The sequence below is a fragment of the Lithobates pipiens genome, unplaced genomic scaffold, assembly GCF_037356315.1.
Source record: "Lithobates pipiens isolate NorthernLeopardFrog02 unplaced genomic scaffold, aLitPip1_a1.2 Scaffold_28, whole genome shotgun sequence".
Classification (NCBI taxonomy): domain Eukaryota; kingdom Metazoa; phylum Chordata; class Amphibia; order Anura; family Ranidae; genus Lithobates; species Lithobates pipiens.
The window spans coordinates 8542913-8554831 of NW_027507789.1; the positions used below are offsets into that span (position 1 = coordinate 8542913).

At 45.6% G+C, this 11919-nt stretch overlaps 1 protein-coding gene across 3 annotated transcripts in view; it reads left to right on the forward strand.

Annotated features, from left to right (window-relative positions):
- Positions 1–6615, forward strand: part of PGS1 (phosphatidylglycerophosphate synthase 1) — an 81188-nt gene extending 74573 nt beyond the window's left edge. For all 3 annotated transcript variants that reach the window (XM_077458666.1, XM_077458664.1, XM_077458665.1), the window contains exon 10: positions 6152–6615. The gene's annotated coding sequence lies outside the window, so the exon portion shown is untranslated. The remainder of the gene's footprint in view (positions 1–6151) is intronic.
- Positions 6616–11919: the final 5304 nt, after the last annotated feature.

Genomic DNA, 11919 nt, shown 5'->3' on the forward strand with positions numbered 1-11919 from the left:
GCGGGTTGGACCCCCTTTATTAGGTCCACCTTGCTAGTAGCGGGTTGGACCCCCTTTATTAGGTCTACCTTGCTAGTAGCTGGTTGCACCCCCTTTATTAGGCCCCCCTTACTAATAATGGGTTGGACCCCCTTTATTAGGTCCCCCTTGCTAGTAGCGGGTTGGACCCCCTTTATTAGGTCCCCCTTGCTGGTTTTAGGTTGGACCCCTTTATTAGGTCCCCCTTGCTAGTAGTGGGTTGGGACCACCTTTATTAGGTCCACCTTGCTAGTAGTGGGTCGGGACCCCCTTTATTAGGTCCACCTTGCTAGCAGTGGGTTGGGACCCCCTTTATTAGGTCCACCTTGCTAGTAGTGGGTCGGGACCCCCTTTATTAGGTCCACCTTGCTAGTAGTGGGTCGGGACCCCCTTTATTAGGTCCACCTTGGTAGTAGTGGGTTGGGACCCCCTTTATTAAGTCTACCTGCTCACTGGATATTTTCTCTTTTTCCCACCATTCTTTGTAATCCCGGGAGATGGTAGTGTGTGAAAATCCCAGAAATACTCAGAACAGCCCGTCTTGCACTAACAATCATGCCACTTCCCCCGACACTTACAGTGAGGGGAAAAAGTATTTGACCCCCTGCTGATTTTATACATTTGCTCACTGACAAAGAAACAATCGGTATATAATTTTAATGGTCGGTTTATTTTAACAGTGAGAGACAGAATAACAACAAAAATATCCAGAAAAACGCATTTCAAAAAAGTTTTAAATTGATTTGCATTTAAATCAGTGAAATAAGTATTTGATCCCCTATCAATCAGCAAGATTTCTGGCTCCCGGTGTCTTCTATACAGGCAACAAGCTGAGATTAGGAGCACTCTTTTAAAGGGACTGCTCCTAATCTCAGCTTGTTGCTTGTATAAAAGACACCTGTCCACAGAAGCAAATCAATCAATCAGATTCCAATCTCTCCACTACGGCCAAGACCAAAGAGCTGTCCAAGGATGTCGGGGACAAGATTGTAGACCTACACAAGGCTGGAATGGGCTACAAGACCATCGCCAAGCAGCTTGGTGAGAAGGAGACAACAGTTGGTGCGATTATTTGCAAATGGAAGAAACACAAAATAACTGTCGACCTCCCTCGTTCTGGGGCTCCATGCGAGATCTCACCTCGTGGAGTTTCAATGATCGTGAGAACGGTGAGGAATCAGCTCAGAACTACACGGGAGAATCTTGTCAATGATCTCAGCTGGGACCATAGTCACCAAGAGAACAATTGGTAACACACTACACCGTGAAGGACTGAAATCCTGCAGCACCCACAAGGTCCCTCAGCTCAAGAAAGCCCATGTACAGGCCTGTCTGATGTTTGAACATCTGAATGATTCAGGGGAGCCCTGGGTGAAAGTGTTGTGGTCAGATGAGACCCAAATCAAACTCTTTGGCATCAACTCAACTCAACTTGCCTTGTTTGTAGGAGGAGGAATGCTGCCTATCACCCCCCAAAAAAAAAACATTCATACCGTCAACCATGAAGGTTTAAACATTATGCTTTGGGGGTGTTTTTCTGCTGAGGGGACAGGACAACTTCACCACATCAAAGGGAAAATGGACAGGGTCATGTACCGTCATATCTTAGTTGAGAACCTCCTTCCCACAGCCAGGGCATTGAAAATGGGTGGTGGATGGGTCTTCCATTATGACAATGACCCAAAACACCTGCAGAGGCAACAAAGGAGTGGCCTTGAGGCGATTCAGTTTGCGTTGTGCGCTATACAAATATTTCACTCACTCACTCAAGAAGAAGCACAGTAAGTTCCTGAAGTGGCCTAGCCAGTCTCCAGACCTTAATCCCATAGAAAATATGTGGAGGGAGCTGAAGGTTCGAGTTACCAAACGTCAGCTTTGAAACCTAAATGACTTGGAGAAGATCGGCAAAGAGGAGTGGGACAAAATTCCTCCTCAGATGTGTGCAGACCTGGTGGCCAACTACAAGAAACGTCTGACCTCTGTGATTGCCAACCAGGGTTTCTCCACCAAGTACTAAGTCATGTTTTGCGAAGGGATCAAATACTTATTTCACTCATTAAACCGCAAATCAATTTAGAACTTCTTTGAAATGCGTTTTTCTGGATATTTTTTGATATTCTGTCTCTCACTGTTAAATATAAACTGACCACTAAAATTATAGACTGATCACTGATCATTTCTTTGTCAGTGGGGCAAACGTACAAAATCAGCAGGGGAGAAAATACTTTTTCCCCCCTCACTGTTGTGTCATTCTACATTGATCATGTCGTTTTATGGTGTCATTCGTAAGATGTACATTGGTCATGTAGTTTTATGATGTCATTCATAAGATGTACCTTGGTCATGTAGTTTTATGGTGGCATTCATAAGATGTACCTTGGTCATGTAGTTTTATGGTGGCATTCATAAGATGTACATTGGTCATGTAGTTTTATGGTGGCATTCATAAGATGTACCTTGGTCATGTAGTTTTATGGTGGCATTCATAAGATGTACATTGGTCATGTAGTTTTATGATGTCATTCATAAGATGTACCTTGGTCATGTAGTTTTATGGTGGCATTCATAAGATGTACATTGGTCATGTAGTTTTATGGTGGCATTCATAAGATGTACATTGGTCATGTAGTTTTATGGTGTCATTCATAAGATGTACATTGGTCATGTAGTTTTATGATGTCATTCATAAGATGTACATTGGTCATATAGTTTTATGGTGTCATTCATAAGATGTACATTGGTCATGTAGTTTTATGGTGTCGTTCATAAGATGTACATTGGTCATGTAGTTTTATGGTGTCGTTCATAAGATGTACATTGGTCATGTAGTCCCATGGTGTCATTCATAAGATGTACATTGGTCATGTAGTCCCATGGTGTCATTCATAAGATGTACATTGGTCATATAGTCCCCTGGTGTTAGTTTTTGCCCTGTACACACAGCCTATAGTAAAGTAAATCTTCACATTCTTGTGTCGGCAGTTTGTGTTAAAAAATTAGGCAAGCAGCATGACGTTTTACAGGATAGAGCGTGACCTCTGTAGTGTGAGAACTGACACTTCCTGTGAAGAAACTACATATCCCACAATCCCCGGGTCTCTCAGTCTAAGTGCTCTGCAGGTGAGAGCTACACAGTATCTAGATCTGACACAGCTACAAACAGGCAGAGCAATGAATAGAGAGACTGCCATGCTGGAGGAGATGTTATATCATCTTAGCACTCACTGTTAAAATAAACCGACCATTAAAATTATAGACCGATCATTTCTTTGTCAGTGGGGCAAACTTACAAAATCAGCAGGGGATCAAATACTTTTTTTCCCCTCACTGTAATTCCCCTATCTTCTGATGCTTGTTTTGACCTTGCCCAGTGGTTGTGGGGGTCTGTAGGCAGGGGCTTATCGGAATCTGGAAGCCCCCTTTAAAAAGGGTACCCCAAGATCCCGGCCCCCGTGTAAATTGTTAATGGGGTAACTTCAGCAAGTCTTCTTCACCACGTCTAGATTCCTAAATGCATTGAGTTGCTGCCATGTTATTGGCTGATTTAGCAGTTTGTGTTACTGAGCAACTGAACAGGTGTACCTTAAAAAAAAAAAAAAAAAAGTGGTCGGTGAGTGTAATTTTTAAAGCAAATCAAACACAACGTGTGACCAGTGGGAGGAGCTTTGATTTGGAATGTAGAACGTTTTATAATAGCGTGTTCAATGCCACATTCTAAAGCAAGTTATACGAGCTCATAGAGGCCTATGGAGCCGGCAAGTGACGCTCCCATATAACCGACACCAATGATATTTCTTCCTGACACGGATTGTGGACTCCAGAAATGTTTACGTCCTTAAAATAGACCGAACCCCCCCTCCCCGCGGCCTACGCTCATAGTGTTTGTGTCTCTTGTCTGCCAACGATGGCCGTTGATTTAAATATGGACGCCGTTCCCGCTCGCAGTGATGTCTCCGGCTATAAATAGACAGATTGAGCAGCAGAGGATTAATCCAGGAATTATTATGTCTCTGAACGGATCAGAGAGGAATCCTGTCCTCTGGCGTCACGTGGAGGACTTGTTGAGTTTTTTTTTTTTTTTTTAATACAAATAAAACCTCTATTTAGGGGACACAGCGCTGAAATAATTAAAGCAAACTCAACCAAAATTATATAAATCTGTATAATAGTACATAAAAACACATAAACGTCCCACTGCGCACGTGCTCTGTGCTACTCCATCCAAAATAAGTGCCACGTTCAGTGGTCAATTCCACATCGGTGTCCTCCACTCGGTGCGCCCAAAATCTCTCGCCCCCGCTCACCAGATGGAGGCGGCGACTCGAGTAAGCCACTGAGTTACAAGGCGACCGAGTATTTTCAATAGTATCCAGTCGGAAATCTCTGTTTACTCCAACGGCCCTTTACCTCTTACCGGTAAACCACATGGAAAGCCCACAAAGATAAACGGAAGAGAGCCTGTCATAGTGTAATAAAGTTTTTTGTTTTTTTGTTTTTAAAGGAAAAACACAAAGCCAGTGCACTTACATATGTCGGTATTGAGATCAAAACAGGAAGCGCCACTATATGCATCCAATGTGTGAATGTAATGTCACTGGATGTTCCACCCTACGTGTTTCATCATCAAATGTGTTACTTCCTCAGGAGCAGGCACTACCTGTTATGGGGTGGCAACTCCCAGTGGTTTGCTCTAGCATTGCCACCCTGTCACATGCTTCCCCTGCTGGAGACTACAATTGGTTGTGCTGACACACACTGCTCAGACATGGTCGATGTGGTCACTATCAGCTACAGTGGCGGATGGTGCTCAGTATATGGGGGAGCACCCCTGAACCCTGCACTCTGTACATAGCGCACCCCTGAACCCTACAATCTGCACATAGCGCACCCCTGAACCCGGCACTCTGTACGTAGCTCACCCTTAAACTCTGTACGTAAAGGTACATCGCACTCCCCTAAACTCTGTACGTCAAGCACCCCTGAACTCTGCACTCTGTATGTCGTGCACCCCTAAGCTCTAAACTCTGTACATAGCGCACCCCTGAACCCTGCACTTTGTATGTAGCTCACCCCTAAACTCTGTACATAAAGCACCCCTGAACTCTGCACGTCACGCTCCCCTAAACTCTGAACTCTGTATGTCAAGCACCCCTGATCTCTGCACGTCGTGCACCCCTAAACTCTGTACGTTGCGCACCACTTAACTGTAAACTCTGTACATTGCACACCCCTGAACTCTGCACTCTGTACACAGCTCACCACTAAACTGTGAACTCTGTACGTCAAGCACCCCTGAACTCTGCATTCTTTATGTAGCGCACCCCTGAACTCTGCACTCTGTACGTAGTGTACCCCTGAACTCTGCACTCTGTACATAGCGCACTCCTGAACTCTGCACGTAGTGTACCCCTGAACTCTGCACTCTGTACATAGCGTACCCCTGAACTCTGCACTCTGTACATAGTGTACCCCTGAACTCTGCACTCTGTACGTAGCGCACCCCTGAACTCTGCACTCTGTACGTAGTGTACCCATGAACTCTGCACTCTGTACGTAGTGTACCCATGAACTCTGCACTCTGTACGTAGCGCACTCCTGAACTTTGCACTCTGTACGTAGCGCACTCCTGAACTCTGCACTCTGTACGTAGCGCACTCCTGAACTCTGCACTCTGTACGTAGCACACCCCTGAACTTTGCACTCTGTACGTAGCACACCCCTGAACTTTGCACTCTGTACGTAGCGCACCCCTGAACTTTGCACTCTGTACGTAGCGCACCCCTGAACTTTGCACTCTGTACGTAGCGCACCCCTGAACTTTGCACTCTGTACGTAGCGCACCCCTGAACTTTGCACTCTGTACGTAGCGCACCCCTGAACTTTGCACTCTGTACGTAGCGCACCCCTGAACTTTGCACTCTGTACGTAGCGCACCCCTGAACTCTGTACTTGGCACACCCCTGAACTCTGCACTCTGTACGTAGCACATCCCTGAGCTCTGCACTCTACACATAGAGCACCCCTGAAATTTGACCACACCCACTATTTTATGCGGTTTGGAGTGTGAGGGTGGGGAGGGGATAGACAGCTTTTCGGTCTTTGCTAATTATTCAGCCATTTTTTTTTTCCCCAGATAGGACACTACTGAACAGCGGGATGTATATTGGAAGAACAGGTTTTTGGATATCCTTGGGATCCAGGTTGGCTTATTGTTTACCGGACACTCGGAGTGGAGACGAATCCGATGTTTAAGTTCCAAGTTGCTGCTTCAAGTCTTCCTAATCTCCTTTAAGACCTTTTTTTTTTTTTTATCCGTAGAACTTCCTGCTAAGTGACACCTCTGTCATTATGAGCGGCAATGCATGTAAGTCAATAAAACAAATCACACAATGGCGCTGTGTTTAAGGTAATTAGCGGTAAGTCTGGGCGGAATGCCATGTGGTTTGCAGGAAAACCTCCGCCACCAATAAACATTGGCGGGTCGCTGCTGTCAGGAGTGTCGGTCTGAAGGCTCTTTTTTTTGTTGCCGTTTACTCTGAGTGATGCTTGAAACAAAGGACTTTATCTACAGCCATTAAAATTCTGCTTTGTAACAAACTCTGTCGCATTTTTATGTATTTATCGGGTTAAAGTCACATTATGATGTTGAATTAAAAAAAAAAAAAAAAAAAGCTTACCTGGAAGACCTGCAGCAATTCAGCTTTCTCATCTGAACTTAAAGTGGTGTTGCCACCAAAAGATAAAAAAGTGTTTAAAATTCTTTAAAAAAAATAAATAAATGGAAATTTTTTTTTTTTACTCACCTCTAAAAACCTGTTGCTAGGGGGTCTTGCCACAGATTCTCAATTGGATTTAGGTCTGGACTGTGAGTGGGCCATTCTAACACATGAATATGCTTTGATCTAAACCATTCCATTGTAGCTCTGGCTGGATGTTTCGGGTCGTTGTCCTGCTGGAAGGGGAACCTCCGCCCCGGTCTCAAGTCTTTTGCCGACTCTAACAGGTTTTCTTCTAATATTGTCCTGTATTTGTCTCCATCCATCTTCCCATCAACTCTGACCAGCTTCCCTGTCCCTGCTGAAGTAAAGCATCCCCACCACATGATGCTGCCACCACCATGTCTCACGGTGGGGATGGTGTGTTCAGGGTGATGTGTAGTGTTTTCCCCCCACACATAGCGTTTTGCTTTTAGGCCACAAAGTAGAATTTTGGTCTCCTCTGACCAGATCACCTTCTTCCACATGTTTGCTGCCCCCTCCCCCACATGGCTTCTCACAAACTACAAACAGGACTTCTTATGACTTTCTTTCTCCAATGTCTTTCTTCTTGTCCCTCTTCCATAAAGGGCAGATTTGTGGAGAGACGACTAATAGTTGTCCTGTGGACAGATTCTCCCCCCTGAGCTGTGGATCTCTGCAGCTCCTCCAGAGTTACCATGGACCTCTTGGCTCTTCTCTGATGAATGCTCTCCTTGCCCGGCACTGTCAGTTTAGGTGGACGGCCATGTCTTGGTAGGTTTGCGGTTGTGCCCATACTCTTTCCGTTTTCCGACGTTGGATTGAACAGAGCTCCGTGAGATGGTCAAAGCTTGGGAGATTTTTTTTATAACCAGACCCTGCTTTATACTTCACCACAAACTTCATCCCTGACCTGTCTGGTGTGTTCCTTGGCCTTCATGATGCTGCTTGGTCACTAAAGTTCTCTAACAAACCTCTGAGGGCCTCACAGAACAGCTGTATTTATACTGAGATTAAATAACACACAGGTGGACTCTATTTACTAATTAGGTGACTTCTGAAGGCAATTCTATTCTATTCTAATTTTAGTTAGGGGTATCAGAGTAAAGGGGGCTGAATACAAATGCCCCCCCCCCTCCCCACACACTTTTCACATATTTATTTGGAAAACCATTTATCATTTTCCTTCCACTTCACAATTATGTGACACTTTGTGTTGGTCTCACATAAAATCCCAATAAAATACTTTTTAGTTTTTTGGTTGTAACATGAGAAAATGTGGAGAACTTCACGGGGTATGAATACTTTTTCAAGGCACTGTATGTAATAATATCCATACTTGGAACTCCACTTTAAGCTTGGATCACATTGTTTTCCGCTGCAGTCACTATGAGTGCGTCACCTCATTACAGGCGGCAGGGTCACCGGTAGAGCCGGGCTGATAAGGCTGGTGGTGAGAGGAGCGGATTTAGCGGAGTGTACGCAGGTGACTATAAACCATTAGCATGCGTTGATAAGAGCGATCACATGAAAGTGAACCTGCACTCTGTTTTTAACTTTTAATGACGGAAGCTCAGAGGTCACATGTCAGTCTTCAGACCGGCCTCTTCTGTGCTGGGCCCTGACTTGGTGCTTTAGCTCTGCCAGCTGCCATCCCCCGTTCACTAAGTGAGACCCCATTTACCATTGTGTAGATGAGATAGGATTCGCGTGCGATATGCACGGATGTCACAAATTTTGTTACTTTTATTATGGGTATGAAATATTTATATTTAATATTTTATTGCATGCAAATATATATATTTAATATTTTATATATTATTATTACTTAATATAATATATTATATAATATATATAAATATATTTAATATTTTATTGCATACTAGCCCTGATGAAGGGGGGTGTACCCCCGAAACACGTTGACTCCATTTGTAAATGAAATATTTATATTTAATATTTTATTGCATACAAATATATATATACTTAATATTTTATATATCATTATTACTTAATATAATATATATAAATATATTTAATATTTTATTGCATACTAGCCCTGATGAAGGGGGTGGACCCCCGAAACACGTTGACTCCATTTGTAAATGAAATATTTATATTTAATATTTTATTGCATACAAATATATATATACTTAATATTTTATATATTATTATTACTTAATATAATATATATAAATATATTTAATATTTTATTGCATACTAGCCCTGATGAAGGGGGGTGTACCCCCGAAACACGTTGACTCCATTTGTACCCTGTGAACTCCAATAAATACAATGTATAGAAGCCTGTAGTGTGATGTCCCTGCATATTAAGCATGTCTCCTATCTCATCTATACTTACCTTACAGAGTGATTTGACGTCACTACCTGCGAGGCTGCAGCCAAGTCCCCATCAGGACTTCCCTTTACCCTCATCTACCCATGAGATCACTTTCGAAGAGCACCTTATCACCTCCATGTCTCTATGGACCTTGCTCTGTGCACTGGTCCAAATCATGTGGTGGAGGGGGGATTATGGTGTGGGGGGGAGGGGGGAATTATGGTGTGGGGGTTGTTTTTCAGGGGTTGGGCTTGGCCTCTTAGTTCCAGTGAAGGGAACTCTTAAAGTGGAGGTCCACCCTAAAGTGGACCTTCCGCTCATTGGAACCCTCCCCCCCTCCAGTGCCACAATTGGCACCTTTCAGGGGGGAGGGGGGTGCAGGTACCTGTACAGTACAGGTATCTGCACCCACTTCCGGCGTAGATTCCTTTCTGCAGAATCCACGCCCCTTTCCAAAAGTCCCCCGCTGCCTGCTGGGAAACACACGGATCCCAGAGACAGCGGGGACCGTCCTTATTGCACAGCGCGACTCGCGCATGCGCAGTAGGGAACCGGGAAATGAAGCCGAAAGGCTCCACTTCCTGATTCCCATACCCAAGATGGCGGCGGCAGCACCCGAGAGACGATCGAGAGATCGGCTTCGGGTGCCGACATCGCGGGCGCGCTGGGCGGGTAAGTGTCACTATTTTAAAAGTCAGCAGCTGCAGTATTTGTAGCTGCTGGCTTTTAAAAAAAAAATAAAAAAACGGCGGAACTCCCGGCGGACTCCCGCTTTAAGGCGTCAGCATACCAAGACATTTGGGACAATTTCATGCTCCCAACTTTGTGGGGAGTTTGGGGACGGCCCCTTCCTGTTCCAACATGACTGCGCACCAGTGCACAAAACAAGGTCCATAAAGACATGGATGAGCGAGTTTGAGGTGGAGGAACTTGACTGGCCTGCATAGAGTCCTGACCTCAACCCGATGAGTCGGACCGGAGACTGCGAGCCAGGCCTTCTCATCCAACATCAGTGCCTGACCTCAGAAATGCGCTTCTGGAAGAATGGTCAAACATTCCCATAGACACCCTCCTAAACCTTGTGGACGGCCTTCCCAGAAGAGGTGAAGCTGTTATAGCTGCAAAGGGCGGAGCCAACTCAATATTGAACCCTACGGACTAAGACTGGGATGCCATTAAAGTGCCTGTGCGTGTAAAGGCAGGTGTCCCAATACTTTTGAGTGTGTATAAGTCATTTTTTTTTTTTTTATGAAAGTGGAGTTACCCTTTAAGGAACCAGCACTGATCTGAATGATGCGGAGAGCACCTAGAGAATGACACAAACATCGCAGAGTTCTACGTAAAGCCGAGTGTGAAGAAAGGTCGCCTTTCAGGAAATGCGGGTGACATAAGTTTATCAGGAATCGGCCGCGTTCTGTTCAGTAATATTCTTTGTTGTTGTGTAATCGCCGCTCACAGACATCGCCGAGCAACCCGAGCAATGAAGTAATTCAGCAGAAATGTCTCTTCTCACATACAATGTAACAATTGCTTCACACACACAATGCGCAATAGTCCGATCCCCTGATAAGAGTTCTCCCGAAGTCTAATCAGAGTACAAGAACTCCGTGCGAGCCTCTGCCTATCGGTGAGGAGGTCAGTGACCGGCAACGCCGGGATCACCCCAAGACTACCGATGGTCCCGATATTGGGGTGACCATAGAGGAGTCCTATCAGGATAAAAAGCACCAATGTCTTTAAGGGTGCAGCAACCATCTTTATTAAGAGACCCCTACAACTCCCACCAGCCCACTACCACAGACCCCTACAACTATAATACCACAGACCCCTACAACTCCCAACCGCCCACTACCACAGACCCCTACAACTCCCAACAGCCCACTACCACAGACCCCTACAACTCCCACCAGCCCACTACCACAGACCCCTACAACTATAATACCACAGACCCCTACAACTCCCAACCGCCCACTACCACAGACCCCTACAACTCCCAACAGCCCACTACCACAGACCCCTACAACTCCCACCAGCCCACTACCACAGACCCCTACAACTCACAGCAGCCCAATAACACAGACCCCCTACAACTCCCAACACCCCAATACCACAGACCCCTACAACTACAACAGCCCAATACCACAGACCCCTACAACTCCCAACAGCCCACTACCACAGACCCCTACAACTCCCAACAGCCCACTACCACAGACCCCTACAACTACAACACCCCAATAACACAGACCCCTACAACTCCCAACACCCCAATACCACAGACCCCTACAACTCCCAACAGCCCAATACCACAGACCCCTACAACTACAACACCCCAATACCACAGACCCCTACAACTCCCAACAGCCCAATACCACAGACCCCTACAACTCCCAACAGCCCAATACCACAGACCCCTACAACTACAACACCCCAATACCACAGACCCCTACAACTCCCAACACCCCAATACCACAGACCCCTACAACTCCCAACACCCCAATACCACAGACCCCTACAACTACAACACCCCAATACCACAGACCCCTACAACTCCCAGCAGCCCACTACCACAGACCCCTACAACTCCAACACCCCAATACCACAGACCCCTACAACTCCCAACAGCCCACTACCACAGACCCCTACAACTCCCAACAGCCCACTACCACAGACCCCTACAACTACAACACCCCAATAACACAGACCCCTACAACTCCCAACACCCCAATACCACAGACCCCTACAACTCCCAACAGCCCAATACCACAGACCCCTACAACTACAACACCCCAATACCACAGACCCCTACAACTCCCAACAGCCCAATAC